At 41.5% G+C, this 19,977-nt stretch overlaps 1 long non-coding RNA gene across 1 annotated transcript in view; it reads right to left on the bottom strand.

Moving 5' to 3' along the window:
- Positions 1–2,564: 2,564 nt before the first annotated feature.
- The window catches only part of LOC125961289 (uncharacterized), a 98,171-nt gene continuing 80,758 nt past the window's right edge, over positions 2,565–19,977 (bottom strand). Inside the window, exon 3 of the long non-coding RNA XR_007471741.1 lies at positions 2,565–2,607. This is a non-coding gene — a long non-coding RNA (uncharacterized LOC125961289). The remainder of the gene's footprint in view (positions 2,608–19,977) is intronic.

The following is a 19,977-nucleotide window of genomic DNA, read 5'->3' on the forward strand; positions in this document are numbered from 1 at the left end:
AGATCGATGAATCCTTAACCATCTTGGAAGAAGCTCTTGCCCTGAGTGCTTCACTCAGGAGACAGCAAAGAATCTCAGCCTGCACTTTGCTCTACAGAAAAATGACTCAGGATAAATGCAGATTAAAAGGACACTGAGGGCTTCCCTGGTGGCGCAGTGGTTGAGGGTCCGCCTGCCGATGCAGGGGACGCGGGTTCGTGCCCCGGTCCGGGAGGATCCCACATGCCGTGGAGCGGCTGGGCCCGTGGGCCATGGCTGCTGGTCCTGTGCGTCCAGAGCCTGTGCTCCGCAACGGGAGAGGCCACAACAGTGAGAGGCCCGCGTACCGCAAAAAAAAAAAAGGACACTGAGATACCATTTCTCACCTAACAGATTGGCAAAAAAATCTCAAGTTTGACAGCATGTTCTGTTGGCGAGGCTCTGGGGAAACAACTGCTCTCATCCACTGCTGGCGGGGGGTGCAAACTGCCGAAATTTTAAGGAGAGAAATTTGGCAATGTTTAGCAAAATTCCATAAAAACTTATTCTTTGATTGTACTTGGCAACCTATCCCTCGGATATCTGGCAAAACTACAAGTGTGCACAAGGTTATTCATTTCAAGGTATTCTGGTAAGAGCCAAAGGCTGGGAGCCGCCTCCGTGTCCACCCTTGGGATAAATGGCTGACTCCAGGTCCAGAATACTGGGTGGGCTTGATAACTCCAGCTATGCTAGAAGGACGGAAACGATAAAGGACCAGATGGCCTGCATCAAAGGACAAGAAGTCAACACGAAGTTGCCCCCAATGGCAGAAAGGGAGTGATTTGAGTTTACATGAAACAGAGGGTAGAATGACAAGGTAAACAATGCCACAAACAGACACATCCAGACAAGACAGCGGTTCTACAAGACAGCTGAGCTGGTTTCCTCGGAAGCCAGGAAAGTGAAGAGAAACCCAACGAAGATGGGAGGGAATCGGGGGACGCGATCCCAACAGAGAGGCTTGAGATGTGACAACAGAACAGAATGTGTGGTGACCACGGTAACTGGCCTTATGGTGGTGACCATTTCGTGATGTATAAAAATATCAAATCATTATGTTGTACACCTGAAACTAATACATTGTATGTTAATTATAACTCAGTCAAAAAAATTTTTTTTAACTTTTTAAAACCAAAAAATTAAAATGGAATGTGTGGGCTTTAGAAGCATGCTGATTCAAACCAGTATCTGTAAGATGACATTTTTGAGATGATCAGGAAATGTAAGCATTGACTGGGTATTAAATGGTGCTAAGGACTTACTGGTATTTGTATTTGGTACCACTGCGGCATCATGATTCTGAAAGAAAACATCCAGTTTTTCAGAGACGTATACTGACTTAAGTAGGGATGAACTGACATGATACCTGAGATTTTCTTTACAATATTTTAGCCCCCTCCCCGCTAAAAATGGACAAAGGAAGTATGGCAAAGTGTCCTTGAAGCTGGGCAACAGATAACTGATGTTCAATTTGCTCTTCTCTCCTCTTTGGTTATCGCTGACATTTTTCGGAACACAAAAGAAGAATCACGAGAAAGATGCTTTGGGGAAAGGTTTCACACACGGTGAGGCCACACATGATATTCCAGCTTTTAAGTTGATCCATGAGATCTGCCCATCCCAAGCCAACCTCCTCCGATAACCTCAAGGACTACCTGTGGGAACTCACTGGGAGATCAACAGTGACAGTGCTGACAGGATGTAAGTGTATGGAGAGAAATAAATAAACCTTTGAGTCAATTAAAAATGGTACCAGAAATGCTATCACAGTCAGCCTGGTGATGAGCTAGCTGTACTCACTCGCTACTGGAGAAATAATGCATTCTAAGGTATTTTATTATCCCTTTTATATGCTCTAAGCACTCTGTCAGCTTGATCAATACACATAAAAACACATTTTCAATACGATGAAAAGAACTAGTCAAAAGCTACCTTTAGAGTAAAAAAAAAAAAAAAATCACTTTTCTCTCTTTCAATAGCTGTATCGACATTGCAAGTTCACTATGAGATGCTAAATGCCCTTTATGCTGCCATTAGGCCTATATTGACCCTACCTCCACATTTTCTGATGTTATAATGAGTATGCTTTTTCTCTTCTGGTGTAGAAATGCTTTTAGCGAAGAGTGACACGATCTCAGCCTTCCACTTTGAGCTAATAAGATTGGACAATTTTAATTATTGCAAAGATATCAATATAAATATAAATTTCTCTGTACTAAACCTGTAGAACTAAATATAACACATGACATCAGAAAGAGTTTACTCTCTTTTCTGTGATGCTCTAATTCTACCATTTACCTTTCACACTATTTCACAGTTGAAGAAGCATTTTCACATAAATTGCTCCATTCAATCTACATTTTCACTCTGTGTGCAGGCAAAAATGTCATAAAGCAAAGGTCTACTTTACAAGGAAATTGAGGCTCAAAAACGATGACTTACTCAAGGGCACAGTCACTGAAGTAATGGTGGCAAGACCACCAATTTATAGTCAATGAACTGCTTGGAATAAAATAGGCCATGAGTAACCAGGTCCTGCTTACCTTTCAAAGCCGATCTGTCGGAATGTCTTTTCCCAGGTTGAGCCTGTAACAGAAGGAAGAGATGTTATTAAATGCACAACAAGGATTCAGTTTTGCCCTGATTTTGCACAGCCTGGTAGAGATTTGCTTGTACATCTAAGCAGAATGACTGTCTTTCCTCAAAGGCATCCCTCCCTGCCTCCCTAAATGGCCTTTCAGAGACCAGCCCAGGTGAGTGCATACCACCACCACCCCCGCCCCCAGTAACAGAGCAGACCAATAAATCATTCTCTAAAAGTCTACATGTGTCCCAAGCAGAAAAATGTGTAATACTCTCCTGTTAAAAATAATGAAATAGTAGCACATTGTAAGTTGCACTCTCCAAAATTCAACTTTTAACTTCACGTGGCATTTGGAAAGCTAGAGGGCACTTTGACATTCCAGTCCACTAAACACCATGGCTTTACCTCCTCAATGCTGAAGCACAGGATTTACATGTATTTTTTAAGCTGAACATTTTAATTGGAAGTCTCCTGAGTGTGAAAACGCTGTTTCCAGTGACGCAATTTGACGAATAGTGTATCCAAGTCCACAGAAGAATAGCTAGGTATAAAAATGATTTTCTACAATTTTTTCATGAAATAATTCTTCCCTACATTATAAGCATAACAATTTTCTGAGTACTTAATGTAAAGAAAAGTGCTCATTTTTATCAAAGACCATGTCAATAAGAAGCCTGCATTCGTGAGAGGTAAGGGTTCTGCTAACCCACACTTTGACATTTTCCCGATGCTCAGTCAGTGGCAACAATATCTTGATTTCAGTAACTGTTCAAGTAGACATCACTGCCCGCCCACCCCACACCCCCAGCCCTAAATCCATGAGCTGTGTTATGCACTAGTTGCGTTAATAATCACAGCAGATAATCACTACCTTTCTGTACAGTTTAGTCTTGCAAACAGGAAGTGGTGAATTCAGCACTGGGTCTCCAGAGGCAGTTAAAAGCCACCCTGCTTCTGTTCCTCAAGTCACAGTAAGCCAGGATGGCACTTATGTTTCTTTCTTGAGAGCTCTGCCTCCAGTGCTTTATTCTCGGGCGGACAATCAGTGCCTCCTAGGCATTAGACAGACTTTCTGGAAAGACAGGAGATTATACCAAGTAGTTTCCTGGGCCCTCTCTGAGGACTAAGCTAGTCCCAAGGGAGCATGAATGTGGTGATTTCACTAAGGGACTTGGGTTCATACTACTCGGTTATGATGGAGCGTTTTAAATAATTGCTATAAATAATGCAGGACTAAATTGGGGATCAGAAGTACACACACATGCGTACACACATAAATTTAAAGCAGATCAGGTTTATCTCCTCGGACGAAGTTACTCTTGCCCAGTTGAATTCCAATAGGCTTTGCTAAGTAGGAGGAAAAGACCTGGAATTTTAGTTAAGCAGCCCAGGAATTTCCGATGGCCCCTGAACCAGGGGAGTGGGCCCCATATGAATGTCGTCTGTCCTGTGAGTCACATGCAAAACAATGGAGAATCCCCATCTCAGGAATTCTTAAACGACAGTTATCCGGCCCCTGAATACTAGCAATTAAGACACCGCCCAAGAATATATAACCTGAATCAGAAACCACGCTGAACTCCGGGACCGCTGGCAACAGTCTGGCCCAAAGTCAGAGGTGGGAGAGATTAAGAGCCTCACGCCAAGTGAGAAGCAGACAGTCTGTGCTCGGACCCAGTGGGGAGGGTTGGGGTAGGGAGGCATTTAGATGCTACTTCTCTTGACTTCTCTTGCTTTCATTGAGAAACAAAGCACCTTTTAACTTTTTCCACATTTCCATTTTTTCCCCAGATCTTCTCAGCGCATTCTAAAATTGATTTTTAAAATAGATTCCATTTATTATCAAGGTAAAATAAAAATAAATGATTTTGCTAGACTGCACATTCAGGCTCTTAAAACACGGAACTTTAATGAAGAAATAGGTTCCATTTTCATATTTCTGAGAAAAATAAACTTATTCCAAAAGGGCAGAACAAGGTAAAAGTTTTGGGGTCAAGACTTCCAGGACTCCTTAAAATAGATATTATTAACCCATTCAACCAAGCACAGTGGAGATGGAGGAACATAACTTCCTTCCTGTCACTAGAAGTCAATTTAATTAGTAATTTGAGCATCTTACGTACCATAGGTGCTCATCATTGTTTGCTGGTGATCCTCTACTAAACATCTTAATACATTAGGTATGAGACTGAATATATTAAAATATGGTTTCTGTCCTCAAATACCACATACTCTAGAGGTTTGGGTTTTTGTGTCTTTTGTGAGCACTTAGTCATGGGGAAAGGAGAAACACAATAAATGGAACAGACATATCCAGATCCTTTGGCACCAAGAATATTTTTGACAGCCCATTATTCAGTTGCTGGGGAATTCTTTTACAGCCATTCACCATGTTTTACATGGTAAAGTAATATGATTCTCCCGTGCCAGAGCAGTCCAACACACAGAGAAAAGCAGAGAAAACAAAGTTGCTGGCAGACTTCCTTGATTCAACACTTTTTAAATGAGATTTATAATATGAAGTCTAGAACATGTTACAGTCTGCAGGTGAAAGCAAAGGACAGCAACAATGAAAAGAAGGGAAATGTATAGCATAGAGAAATGGATATAATTCACTAGAGGGGTTGTTCCTTTCCAATGTTAGATGAAGTAGTTAGAAATAATGCATTGCATTCTTCACGTTTAAAAATTAGTTACCAAAGGGGGAAGGTGAGGGGAGGGATAAATTAGAAGTTTGGGATTAACATATACACACTACTATATATACAATAGATAATCAACAAGGTCCTACTGTATAGCACCAGGAACTCTACTCAGTATTCTGTAATAACCTATATGGGAAAAGAATCTGAAAAAGAATGGATATATGTATATGTATAACTGAATCACTTTGCTGTACACCTGAGACTAACACAACATTGTAAATCAACTATACTCCAATATAAAATAAATTTAAATCTAAAATAATTAAATAAAAGAAGAATTTCCCTTGATAGCATTGGCATCTCAATGACAGAGCTGACATCTGGAGCAGAGGGAGGGTAACCGAGTCCAAAAGCTGGAAACAAAACCTGGGCTAAATGTCACTCAGTCTGCAGGGCAAGTTCCACTGTCTCATCCATGTGTGTCTCAGGTGACAAAATATCCCTTAACATCCTTCAGCACCAACACTCCAAGTGGGAAGGGCCGTGCCCAGAAGTAGGGCATCTGCTCCTGGAACGAATCGAATCCATTGACAGCTACTCCTTTACAAGGTGAACCAGGCTCTGTGCATCCATCCCCCCTCTCCTCCCTCTTCCATCCCATGCTCCTGCTGGCCTCAGCAGCTTCCAAGTTCCTGTCTTTCCGCAACAGAAAGCAGTTTTGGAGACCTCCTTTCTTTGGGAACTACTTTGCCCCGGCCAATAAGCTGCTTCTGCGGGCCCCAAGGCATCCTACCTCCCACCCTGGCCATGGGGGCAGGGGATCTGGGCATCCTCGCAGCACCTGTCTCCTGGTCATAGGTGAACATATGTGCATGTGATGGGCTAGGTCAGGCCAAAGTGGAACCTTCTCCAGGCAGGTAAGAAGCTCTTTTCCTCACCTGTCGGAGAACCAAGGTCATGTGAGCCCAGCCCTAACAATGTTCCCAATATGATGGCCACAGGGAGAACGCTGTGTAAGAGGAAAAAAGGGGTCCTGAGCAGAGGGAAGCCAGGAAAGAGGAGAGGGGGCTGCTGATGGCACCCCAGGGTCTGTTCCCAGCAGTTCTTGGTGTCCCCACCTTCCTGCCACTCCTGTTACAAGAGAGGAAAATCTGTGTTGTTTCCTCCAGTGCTAAGTCTAGTTTCAAGTCTGACATTTGTATCTCAAAGAGCACCACATATGAACAAGAAAAATAAGATTTTAACAACACCTTGAGCATCAAAGTTTTAGGTGGGAATTAAAATATTTTTAAGAAATTCCAGCCTTTTAAAACCATATTTTAAATTAAGAGAATGGACATTCTCCCCGAAATTAACATAGCAATAGAAACATGTAAGCCAAGACAAGGAAGGAACCTAAGTGTCCATCCACAGGTGAATGGATAAAGAACATGTGAGATAGATAGACAGATAGGTAGATAGATAGGTACACAATGTAATATATATGTGTATATATATATACAATGTAATATTACTCGGCCATAAAAAAAAACAAAATAATGCCATTTGCAGCAACATGGATGGACCTAGAGATTATCATACTAAGTGAAGTAAATCAGAAAGAAAAGACAAATACAATATATCACTTATATGTGGAATTGAAAAAAATGATACAAATGAATTTATTTACACAACAAATAGATCCAAAGACACAGAAAACAAACTTATGGTTACCAGGGGGGAAGAGGGGCAGGCAAGGGATAAATTGGGAGATTGGGATTGACATATACGCACTACTATATATAGAATAGATAATCAGCAGTGTTCTGCTGTATAGCACAGGGAACTATATTCAATATCTTGTAATAACCTATAATGGCAAAGAATCTGAAAAAGAATGCATACATATATATATGTATGTATAACTGAATCACTTTGCTGTGCACCTGAAACTAACACAACATTGTAAATCAACTATAATTCAATTAAACAAACCGGGTTACACTCACCCCCTTAACAGGTGCCCACTTATACATATCAGCTAATTTAATCCATGAGGTCAGTACTATTATTATCCCTCTTTCGGGTGATAAGCTGAGGGGTGGGGGATTCGGGACTGCAGACCCAGCGCTTTAACTCCCTCCCTCACTGCCCTGTCCTGCATGGGGGTCCTGTCCTTGTCTCTCCTTCCTTCTTCCTTTTCCTCCTTCTTATCATTTGTCTCTTGCCCCGATCTGGTTATAATATAGATTCAAAATATTTCATTTTTAGCTCCACAAAGTTTTGTGCATCTGGTTATTAACTTAAGAAGCACGAAGTGCCTAGAGCAGACGTGCTGTGTCATCAAACCCCTCCTCTGGAACCCGCGAGCTTCTACCACGGTAATTTTGTGAAACACTCAGTACGCCCAGCAGGAGTTCAGTCTGTACAAATACACGTAGATATGTACCTGGTACATGATGGAGTAGGGCTGATTATTTTTTATTTCATCTAATTTTTCTGTAGTCACGGTTTAAAACCACAGGGCTTTGACTGTTACTTGAAACCAGCCAACTGAGTTCTCTCAGCCCGGCTCTGGTCGTCTGTATTTTTTTACACAAATTACTCTGGGGTCTTTATAACACCAAGGGGTTTTCCACAGCTCCCATTCAGTTTGTAATTTCATTTTTTCATAAATGTTAGTGAACATGCAAAAATCTCTATCTTGATGTTGTAAATTGGTTACTCACTTTGTTATGTTTCTTCATTGATTACTTTTATCAATAATTTTAAAATCAACTTATTGCTCAATTTCTAATACAAAAATGCAACTACAAGTTTCATAATGCAGTTGGAAAACTGGTGGTCAAATGAGGCACAGATTTTTCTCCTAATTGAACAGGTTTACACCAAGTGTGTCCCAGACATTGACAGCCAGTTGAACTTGGACCTGCACCTCTGCTTTTTCCAAAATAATTAGCGGAAAAGGACTAATAATACATGGGAGTGGCAGATTTTTGCCAGCATATTCCTATAAAAGTGGCAGCATTTTCATATATCATCGGGGCTTCCAGGAAGCTGAACATGGGACCTGGCACAGAAATTGGTGATGAAACAGTCAAATACCAGAAAATGTTACCACTTAGGAGCTTTCTGGTAGAAGCTTCATTGACATTATTTTTAACTGTTTAAAGGAAAAGATTTTCCTACCCAATCAAAGAGTCAAGATTTTACCACACATTGAATGTTGAACAGAATGTGAAATTCTAAGAGGAAAAGAGATTCTTCTCAATTGACTAGTAGTGATATTTTACTTTGCAAATGTTAAGATGCTCTTGTGTTGAATTGCACCTGAACTCCATCAAACCCCAGGAATGGCTGCTCTAATGGGTGATGTGTATCCAAGCAATGCAGTTTTCCCAGACAAGGAGCAATTTCAGCATTTTGGGTGAAATGGTGAGATCTGCAAAATTCTCTGAGTCCTAATTCCCAGGTGATATTTATCATTAGTGAGTTAAAAGTAACTGTAAAAGATAAGGATAAGGAAAAAAATCTTTACCATCCCTTAATTAATACTTTTTATATTAAAAGACCTATACAGGTATATTTTTTAAAGCATCATTTTCGCCTCTACCTAATACTCTTGTTTTGTAATGTCCATCGTCCCCAGCTCTGATCATCAGTATCCAGATGAAATGGCTTTAATCACGTCATAATATATAATGTAACTCTTTCTGTGCCAATAAATATGGACCTCTAATCATTTTAATGCACATAGAGTATTACATAATTTAATAAAATGCAAGTTCCTTATCAATTGCCGGTGCTATACAAATTATATCTACATTTTTGCTATTACATATAGCAATATTTTGAACACCTTTTACATATATCTTTGAACACTTATTTAGTTATTACTTTAAGATAAATTCCTCAAAGTAGAACTATTGTATTGTGATACATCACATGCAAAATTTTGATTAATACTATAAAAATTTTTACCCTCAAATTTTATTCAAATACATATACTTGATTGAATTCAATTCTATGAATCTTTTTATCTTTTATAAGACATTTTATTTGAACTAATATTTTCATAATTAAGAATGAAATTAAACAAATGTTCTTAGGTTTGTATGCAATTTTAGTATTTTCTTTTCTGAATTGTCTGTTCATGTTCATTGCCCATTTGTCTGTTAGATGTTTGTCTTTGTCCTATTGATTTGTTAGAACACTTTATATATTAGGGCTAATAATCTCAAATGTGGCATATCTGCAGCAAATACATTTGCCCTTTTCATTAAAAATTTCATAATTAAATTTCAAAAATTAATCATGTATTTCCCTGAATAGAACTGATGAATGTTTACATTATTAATTGATTTCTATCATTTTAGCTTTTCAGTTTTTTAATTTACATATTTGTCTTCCCAATAGGTGAGAACAAATATTAAATTGTTTCTTTGATCTTCATGAATCCTTTAATATCCATATATCTGAACTCTAGGAGGTCTTAGATGAGCATAGTGCATATTTTGTGCTATTATCTGAGTTGACTAGTCAGTCTGAAAAATACCCACGACCAGTATTCACTCTTTGTAGAGACTAGGACAAGCCTCTCCACAAATCTTCAAGCCTGTTCACAACTATGCAACACTCTCTTCTATGAGTGGAGGATGCAACAACATCCTAAAAGACTTTGAAAACTTACTTTCAAATTACTCTAAAATGAAATGTAAATCCTAAATAATTAACCCCCTCATCAAATAATGGATTTCTAAACATAATTATTGGCTGTAACATCTCTGGTTGAAGATTAGATCTGATTGGCAGTCAGTGATGCTTCTCCCACCAACTTCCCACTATAATAGCTACGGACACACTGGAAGAGAGAAACACACACACGCAGAATAAATCTATTTTCCAGAATCTCAGAGAAACTTTCACACATAGGTTAGTTAACTGAACTGAATAGTGAAACTCAACTTGTAAGGTTCTATGCGTATGTCTCCCATGGAAACCAAAGCAGCCTTAAAGGAGATAAAAGTATGTTTTGTTCTTTCCCCAGTGTATTAGCCCCAGTTCAGAAACACAAAGTCCATACAAACCAGAAAGTGGGCAACTGCACCTTCTCTGCCAAGGATGCCTCTTTCTTTTGCTCCCAACATCATCACCATCATCGTCAATATCATCATCATCATCACCACCATCATCACCACCATCACCATCACCATCATCATCACCATCACCATCACCACCATTATCACTAACACCATCATCATCATCACCATCATCATTATCACCATCACTATCATCACCATCACCATCACCATCACTATCATCACCATCATCATCACCATCACCATCACCATCACCATCACCATCATCACCATCATCATCATCATCCCCACCTTCCCCTGCCCTCCTGCCTTCAATACCTTTCCACCCCCAGTCCAAGAGTTTGTGTGTGTATTTATGTTTGCCTAAGCATGCATATATTTGTGTTTGTGTTTGGACGTGTGTGGGGTGGGATGGGTGTGTGGAGAGTGATGGGCAGGGAAGAAGGGAACCACCCCTCCATGGTCCACTGTCTTTTGGGGACACATAGTCCTCATCAGTTATAGGAAAAATTATAGGAATAGTTGGGGTCTGAAAATCCCTGGCAACTACCCATCCTGAGTGCTAGAAATGGACTAAATACACAATAATTAGAAAATGTTTATATACACTGTTTATACACAGTGGAATAGTATGTGACACTAAAATTAAATTTTTTATAAAAAGAAATGAGCTAACTGAGATGCCATCCTGCTCATTCTTATATGATCTTCATGATATGGTTGGATACAGAAATTTAATGAGGTAAAGACCTATAGGAAAATCACTGAATAACTGGGAAATCACCAGAAAGTGTTAAAATCGGCAGTCTGCAGTCCACCTAGGGCGGTGCTCAGCTTTGGGGATACAGGTGGGCACAGCGTCTGACAGCTCACAAATGGCCCCTTAGATGGGGGCCTGATTTTAGCAGGAGACCAAGTCAGAGGCTGTCCCTGATGAGGGTGTTATGTCACCACTTCTTCATAAGCTAATGTGTAACGCACATGTTCTTATTTTCTAGGCCTCAAATATAAAATTTTACATTTCAGAGTCGATGATACACAACTTTTATCCTTTCTTAAGCTAGCTTGTGATTTCACATACTTCGACTAGATGACACCACTGGTGCTAATTTTCCTCTATTTCAGGGTGTCAGTTTTCTCTGAAAACCAAAAATGAAGCACCCCAAATTTCAGCAGGACAGATGGCAAGAACTCAGCTTTTGCAGCAAAATTAACTTTGGCCCTGACCCATGACAACCCCAAGACTTGTCATGCCCAGCTATGATGTCATGATGTGTGATGTCACGATGCCAGCTCCAGGTCTGCAGCTTAGTTGAGGCATCTCTGAAATGAGGATTGAAGCCGTCTTCACACAAATACAACGAGGACGTGTATTCAGAGCATCTGCACAGTGTCCGGCACAAACTAGGTGGTATGTACTGGTAGCCACTACTGATATTAGGCCCCCAACCAGCTTCTCAACCAGTGCTTTACATGAACAAGGCTGCACCTAGGAGCTGAGAGCATCAACTGTGCAGGATACCACAGCCGATTTCCCCTCTCCATCCCTCGTCCCTACACACTCACACTCACACACTCAGACACATGCACACACTACAAGGTCCAGGAATAAACTTTAGCATCTTTTCTCTTTTTAATTTGGAGCATCATTATATCTTGTGCTTTGTTTCAGTTAATCCATGTTGCATTATACGTTTTTCCGTTTAGTGTATATTTGCCAAAACCCTCCTAAAATTATCTTAGGGGAAGGGCACAGATGCATATTTAGGTTAAGCCCATAACTAATTTCATTTAAACTAAGTCCTTCAGAAAGAGCTTCACAAGCTTATAAAAGTATTCAGATTGCGGTTTATGAGGTTGTCCCTTAAAAATACACACGAGAACGTGAATTGCATGTCGGGGACCCTGTCATTTCTGCAGAAGCTGAAAGAGCAGCGTCCTCACGCAGAGGACGCGCGCACACACACACACACACACACACACACACACACACACACACATACACAAAGGGAGGGCAGCAACGATGAAACTCAAGGTTGGCCAACAAAATGTCTTAACAAACAACCATCTTTTTTCCAAGAAAAATGTAGTTACATTCTTTTGAGAGAAGGAGGAAGAAAACCGATTTGGTTTTCTCACTGGCCATTATCTCTAGCACTTGGGCCAGTATTTCGGTGGAGGAGGCCCTGTCTCCTGGGATGAGGGTTTCACTTTGGTGCTCCGTCGGGCATCTATCATGGCATTGCGGTTCCTTACCCGGGCTGTGGCTTCCTTTACACTAACTACAAATTCCCATCGCCAGAGGTGTGTGCCTTGTTTTTCCTGAGGTTTTATTGGAAGCGACCAAGTCCCTGTGCAGTCTGACAGCAAAGCCCTCACCCACACCCTGCTTCTGAGGAAGAATAAAAATGTCATTGCTGAGTTTGCTGTGCAGCCTCGGGCACAGGGACCGCAGGCCTGCATCCGCCCCCGGGTCACACACAGTGGAGAAGGCAGGCCGCACACTTCCTGGACGTCTCATCTGAGCATCCTCCGTTGGCTTCCAGGACCGGGTCACGTTTCCCAGTATTGTTATCGGATTCACCTTCAACCCTCTCAGAAGTCAGGATTTTCTTTTCTCTTCTTTACTTTTTTGGACCAAGACTCTTTGAAGCTTGGGTTCTTGGCCCCAAAAAGCATCTGTGGGGGACTTTTCTCTCCAAACAGAATCCTGAATTTGGTCAGACGGGGAGACTTATGGGGGAGTTTCCAGGCCGCAGACGGTGGGAGGGGGTGGTCCCCTCGCTCCCCCCAGGCCATGGAGAGAGGCTGATGTAACAGTTCTGGGACAGCCAAGCCTTTTCTCCAGAATCATGCTTTTTACTGATAAATACTGTGAACATTACAGGCACATACAAGAATATCTGACTAATCTTCTGGCACAGAGCAGAATCCCTGAGCTTGAAATTTGAAGCAGCTGAAAAGCCATCAATATGCTTTTAAAGATGCAGCAAATACCAGACTTAAAAAGTCGCTCTGTATAGAGTATTTTCAAATGTGAAGTATTTACTGGCACCTGACATGAAGGGTAAAGCTTTCTTGGGCACACGACAGAATTCCCCTCTCGCTGTGCTTTTCCAGGAGTCCAGACGGACGCTGTATGTTGCAGACAGAAGCCTTCCTGGGTGCTGATAACTCTAGCAGACAGGCTTCTTTCACTTTATGGTGTCTTCTCTCTGCTTTAGGTCTAATTGTAGATATAAAAACTACAATTTAGGGGAATAAAATGTTTCTGACAAGGGCAAGCGACCAATTCCCCTGAAGAACTTAGACGTGGATTAATGTATTATATTTAGTCTGGGGGAGTCAGACGTTCAGAAGCCCCTCCTTATTCACAATGCCCTACCTTCCCTCGGACGCTCGGTCCCTAAAGCAGCCCCTGAGAGGTGACCTCCCTCGGGACGGAGCGGGGCTCTAACACAGATGGTTAGGAAAGGGAACAGGATCCCCCCAGGCCTTGGGCTTTGAGACAAACATCAGTGTTTCCATTGGACAGAAAGGGAGAGGAGGACTTGGAAGTAAAATGCAAAGTCTACAATGCAGAGGAGGATGCTGAGTTCTGGTTCAGGGGTGCAGGGTGACAAACGCAAGTTGTCAGAGCACGAGGTCACAGACAGCAACCTTACAGAAACAGAAGCAGAGGCCCAGACTGCTGGGCAGGGGCCGCGTGGACCGTCACTGCCCGTGAAGTCTCGGGGAATGAGATGGACACACCCACTTGGTCCCCTGTGTCCTGATTCCTCTGCCTCACATGTCCTCCTCACTCCCCTTGGGAGGGGAAGGAGTCAGAGTTCTAGTTTTTCAATCCTGAGTTCTTAAACCATGCCTGGGGCCAAACGCTATACAGAAACAATGAAAAGGGGGTATCGTAAATGAACAAATGTGATGAACACGGAGCAGGTGATTTAGTCAGTGATTTAGTCCATGGATGGTCTCAACGCCATCACATCCTGGTGCACAGAGCCGGCATGACAACAGCCAAGAGATCCCCTTGTTTCTTAGTGACCTTGAGAGATTCGGGGCCACCGTCCTATGGGGGCATCTGCATGACACAGGCCAGAACGTCTCTTCCTGGGTTGTAGTTCTAAGTGGAGGAAACAGCCGGGAAGCATTTGAGATGCAAGGCGATACAAGTCTGGTGCCCACGTCTCAGGGCTAAACGTGGCCCCTTCCTATCTGTGCAAAACTTACAGCACTTCACCTTCATCCCTGCTTAATGGTTTAATTTGGATGCATTAACGGAAAGAGAGAAAAATAAAGTCTTGGTTTGTCTTTGTGCTGACTCAAAAAGATTTACAGAACTTTGCTGAGGCTTTGGCTAACTGCAGCCTCCCAACTGCTGCTGAAAAGGTACCCGTGCATCGGGCTTTATGTAAACACTCCCGGCATTAACCACAGCTACAGCGTAAGGCAGAGCCGCAGAAAATATTCTTGTTTATGTGATGAGCTGGAGCACCTCGCCTGAGCACCCCACTGAAATGTGGGGCTCCACAGAAGAAACCAGAACGGTGCAATAGGGACCGGGAACGCTCACAGGTAATGCTGGCGCCCTCGTTGGGGTGACGGGGATACACCCCCCATCCTGTCTTCACTGAAGTGATTCCCAAACAGTGCAGAATTGCCCCAGATGCAAAGAAATTCTGAGTGATTCTGACCAGATTCCTACACCGTTTCCTGTACCTTCAAGGAAAACTGGAAAGTTTGAACAAAAGAAGGAACAGCTCTTCCTAAATGCTCACTGTGAACCATAATTTTGCATTTCAGAAGTTTCACTTTTGGGGACGATTTCAAACAAGACACAGGCAAGGAATGGGGCCCACACATCGCATCTTACCTTTGAGGGTCCGGGAAGAAGAGGGTCCATGGCAGGCTGGGAGAGGTGAGGGCCCCTACCCCTTTCTTGGCCCCGTTTGCAACCAGCCCTCAGAATAGAAACGGCTGCTGCTCCCACTCACAGATTATTTTATTGAAGTGTAGTTGATTTACAATATCGTGTTAGTTTCAGGTGTACAGCACAGTGATTCAGTTATATATGCATACATATATATGTATTCTTTTTCAGATTCTTTTCCCTTATAGGTTATTACAAAATACAGAGTATAGTTCCCAGTGCTACACTGTAGGTCCTTGTTGGTTATCTATTTTATATACCGCCCATAGATTTTTAAAGCTCTTCTTTGGATTTTAATGGAATTAGACACAATTTGGTAAATGGATGGAGCGTTAAGAGTGTATACGTTTGCCAAGAGGAGATCTTGGGTTTACAGGTTCCTGTGGGTTCTTAGCTGGGAGCAAAGGAGGCCCTGGTGGTGCTGGTCGAGTGTCTGCCCGTGACATTGTTATGGATGGATCCACATAATCTGATCACCTCTGCTTTTTGAGGTTCTCTCTATACCTGGACAACAATAAAGTTATAACTCTAAAATAGTTTTTAGAAAACAAATATCTAGGGAGCGATTAAAGATAAGATTTTTATATAATTCTCTTAGAGCACTTAAGTTCAAAGAAAGAGGTGTTGGCTACCCCTATAGGGAATCTCCCTCCTGTTGTTTGCCCAAAAGCCCCACGGGGGGACACCAGGGATGTTTCGCTGGATTTTTCTCAACGCTTTTAGTTTAAAATAAAGAAAGTCTATCTTATTTTAAATTATAGAATTTCATATTCACTACTCTAGACTTCAATCTTAAGATTAGGAACTCTGGGATGTAACAGAACTAAATACTAGTTGCTTGTGATTTGTAGGGTCTGACGTGTAGATCTCAACACGTAGAATTATAGTTCTACTCTCCCTCTTCTCTATTTTTCTGTCATTTAACTATTAAACATATATCTATCTATAATTTTAATAGGTTCTAGAATGTAATACCTGCAAAGGATTTTTCCTTACTACACAACTAATGTACATTCATCTGAATCATGAGTAATCCCACCACCCAGAAACCAACCACTGTTAATCCATTGGTAAATATCCTTTGGGACTTCTTTTTGTTCTTAGTGGCGGGGCCTGGGAAATCACACACATTGTTAGGTAATAGACTTCCTTTCTTAACTTCATGCAGTAAAATGTGTCTTATCAACGTATACTCTTAAGCAGCACAATTTTGGGTGGTCACCAAGCCTTCCAGTGCAGGGATGCGTGGTGATTCATGAGCCAGTTCTTCCGATTGGACGCTTAGGCTGTGGGTGGCTACCCCTTTGCAAACGCTAAGATATCTCCTTAAATAAAGAAGTAGCAGGATGATGGACATGTTTATGCCTTTCAAGACTTATAACTAGAAATGTCCTACAAAATCACATTAATTTACAAGTTGAACCTTATGAAATTGACGACAGTTGACCATTTTTGCCTAAAAAACCATTTCAAAGCACTCAACATACCATAAGCATAACTTTTTAAAAGAATCTTAGTAACCGCACTTCATTAATTTATTCAGCGTTTGGGAAATGTGGACGGAGCAGCTACTACAGCTGAGTGTTATTTCAGGCCCTGAATATAAACCCGGAAGCACAGCGTCCGGTGTCTGTGCCTGTCAGCAGTTTACGATCTAGAGCTGAAGAGAAGCAACAAAGACAGAGAAGTGATTAAAAATTACCGCGAGTTTTAAGAGGTAAAAGAAAGGAAGAGACTGTGTTAGATTGGGAGGTGTGTGTGGGGGGGTGTCACATGGAGTCACAGTCAACTGCCCGTGAAGCTTTCAACCCACATTTATGTGGAAGGAGATTCCAGTCCCAGGACTCGCAACTTTCCTATCGCTTTTGAGGACAGAGTTGGCAGTATGTCCTAATGGGAAGTGATTCATTTAAAACGGTACACCATTGTAACGCAATTATACTCCAATAAAGATGTTAAAATAAATAAATAAAATGGTACCTTAGAAACTTTCTCTTCCACACATAGCCCGAGTTGGTCTCCTTGGAGACACCTGGGAAGTCTCTGCAGAGGCACCAGATTCCAGTCACTTTCAGAGCAAGAAAAGCAAGGTTCTGTCAGGTGACTTGGTGCTGTGAGCTGGCATTGGCCCTCCAGCAGTTTTCAGGAGTTAAAAATGAGGCTTGCTTTCTTTTAGCATGAGGGCCTCACTCTCCTTTCTGTCGGAGTGGTTTTAGGATCAGACTTCCGAAATTGCAATGTCTCGATTCCTTTTTTTTTTTTTTTTTTTAAGTAGTGCAAACTTTACAGCTCATAAACCTTCATTGGATTTATAAAGGTAGAGCTCGCTTTGGAATGTCTCCTGGAGTTTGTTCTCATGAAATTGCTTTTTAACACACTCTTCAAAGAGAAAGAAAGGAAAAGAAAGTCTTAAGGTCATAGAAAGGCGGCTTCACGAGCACCCAGGCTGAGGCAAGCTCTCAGATTATCGGGAATTCTGGCAGATTTGCTTAAACTTCTATATGTTATCTCCCCTATGTACAAAGCTAGCTCATGATCATGCTGTCTTTATGCTCCAGGTGATGGATGAAAGCAATCTGAAAATAGCCCCGCACTGGAGTCAAAACTGGATTTCCACAAAGTTGAGTGTTTTCTTTATTCCTCTCATTTGCTAGTGTTCCATCTCCCAAATTCAGGGAGCTTCCTTCCAAGTAGCTAACCACCCACCCCCGCCCCCGCCATGTCTCTCCTCAGCAATTTACAATGTTCTAGATGTCTTGTTCCCCACCTTCCGCCCCGACATTTCCTGAATTCTGCTTCCTATTCCCAAAGGCTTTGCCCTGGCTGTGGTTATCCAGGAAAATGGCAAATTAAGCCACATAAGAGTGAGTTCCTTTCAAAACCTGCCTTAATTCAATGAGTTGGGACCCAAATAGTGGACTACAGAGAAGCAAAGCAGAGCAGAGAGACGTGACACCTTCAGTAAGAAATTATGTAGGTAAACGTCAAAGAAGTCTCATATGTACAAAGCATGCTTTGCTTTTAATATGCAAACGACTCAGCCATCTGAAATGGCACATAAAGATCTCATTTTATATTTTATATTCATTGTATATTCAATTCCACCTTATAACTGACCAAAATGGGAAGCAGGGCATCTATGGAGTAACATAAAGAGCAAGCCTGGCATCCAAAGACCTGCAGTTAAATCTTAATTCAACTCATAGCCTATGTGAAATTCGTTCTTGGCCTCAGCTTTCTCATCTGTAAGATGGGGTGAATAATACTTACTTCATGTGGTTCTTAGCATTAAATTGAAATAATACTGGGAAGAATGCTTTGCAAAGAGCTCAGTGCTACAGAAATGCAAATTACTGAATAAAAGTTAACATTCGGCACTTAATAGGTATTAACAGCAGCAAGGTCTGACCACAGGCGAACACCTATTTTAAGCTCTAACTTGTGCCAAAAATCCAGGGCCAGACAGAGGAAGGAAAGGCCCGTAAATCGAACAGTCTCCTTAAGAAGCCTCCTTAGGAAGTCAGCAAAGATTTAAACATTTTTAGCTTCCAGTTAAATTAGCACTGAGCAACTCCAGAAAAAAGCTAAAAATCAATTATGTAGGCTTCACGTGTCATGAATAAAATATATTGTTCTAATAGACAACAAGAAGCTTACTGAAAGATTCCTTTTGACCAGAAAAAGGAGAATATTCAATGCATTTTATAAATGAAGATGATTTTCCAAAAAGAAATTTCCATCACTCAAAAGTGATAGCTGGGTAATGGTTATTCACATTTCAAAAGTGGGTTTACGTTCTTTTTTTAAATGTTTTTTTTAAATTGAAGTATAGTTAACTTACAATGTTGTGTTAGTTTCAAGTGTACACCAAAGTGATTCAGTTATACATATATATATTCTTTTTCAGATTCTTTTCCATTAAAAGTTATTACAACATACTGAGTATAGTTCCTTGTGCTATACAGCAGAACCTTGCTGATTATTTTATACACAGTACTGCGCGTCTGCTAATCCCAAACTCCTATTTTATCTCCCCACTCCTACCTCCACTATCCCCTTTGGTAAACCATAAGTTTGTTTTCTATGTCTGTGGGTCTATTTCTGTTTTGTAAGTAAGTTCGTTTTAACCTTTTTTTAGATTCCATATATAAGTGATATCATATATTTGTCTTTCTCTGTCTGACTTACATTCTTAACATAGTTTCAAGAGGAGACTCTTTAAAATGCGAGAGGTTTAGTGAGGATTATATTATAGGTTGTAGCGAAACTTTAATTCCCTTGGATGCATGTGCATTACACCCGTAGAAGAGATGAGACTGACAGTGAACACCAAGAAGAATGTACATCACATACCACAAAAATGACAGCCGTGTAACAGGAAGGGTGTCCTTGGGAAGGGCTCTGTAGCTGATGCTAAAGATGCTTCTGCACAGGCCGTGGGAGATGCGTGTGTGTCACCTGATTCCCATCTAGACCCCAGGGCCCTCAGTTGCCCTCTTCAGAGACACAGCCTCCAGGGGTTGTTAGCCAGCATCTCCAACAGAAAGCCAACCCCTAGAGGAGGCTACTAGTGCTGTGGCCGCCTTCATCTCTGATTCACCCAGGGATTCGTTACTTATTAAAATAAATGTTAAGGTGAATTGTCCTTGGTGAAGTCGGCATTGCTCGGGCTATGTGGGTTGGCAAGCGCACGGCAGAGCCCTGGAATGAACAGTAAAA

The sequence above is a fragment of the Orcinus orca genome, chromosome 15, assembly GCF_937001465.1.
Source record: "Orcinus orca chromosome 15, mOrcOrc1.1, whole genome shotgun sequence".
NCBI classification, from domain to species: domain Eukaryota; kingdom Metazoa; phylum Chordata; class Mammalia; order Artiodactyla; family Delphinidae; genus Orcinus; species Orcinus orca.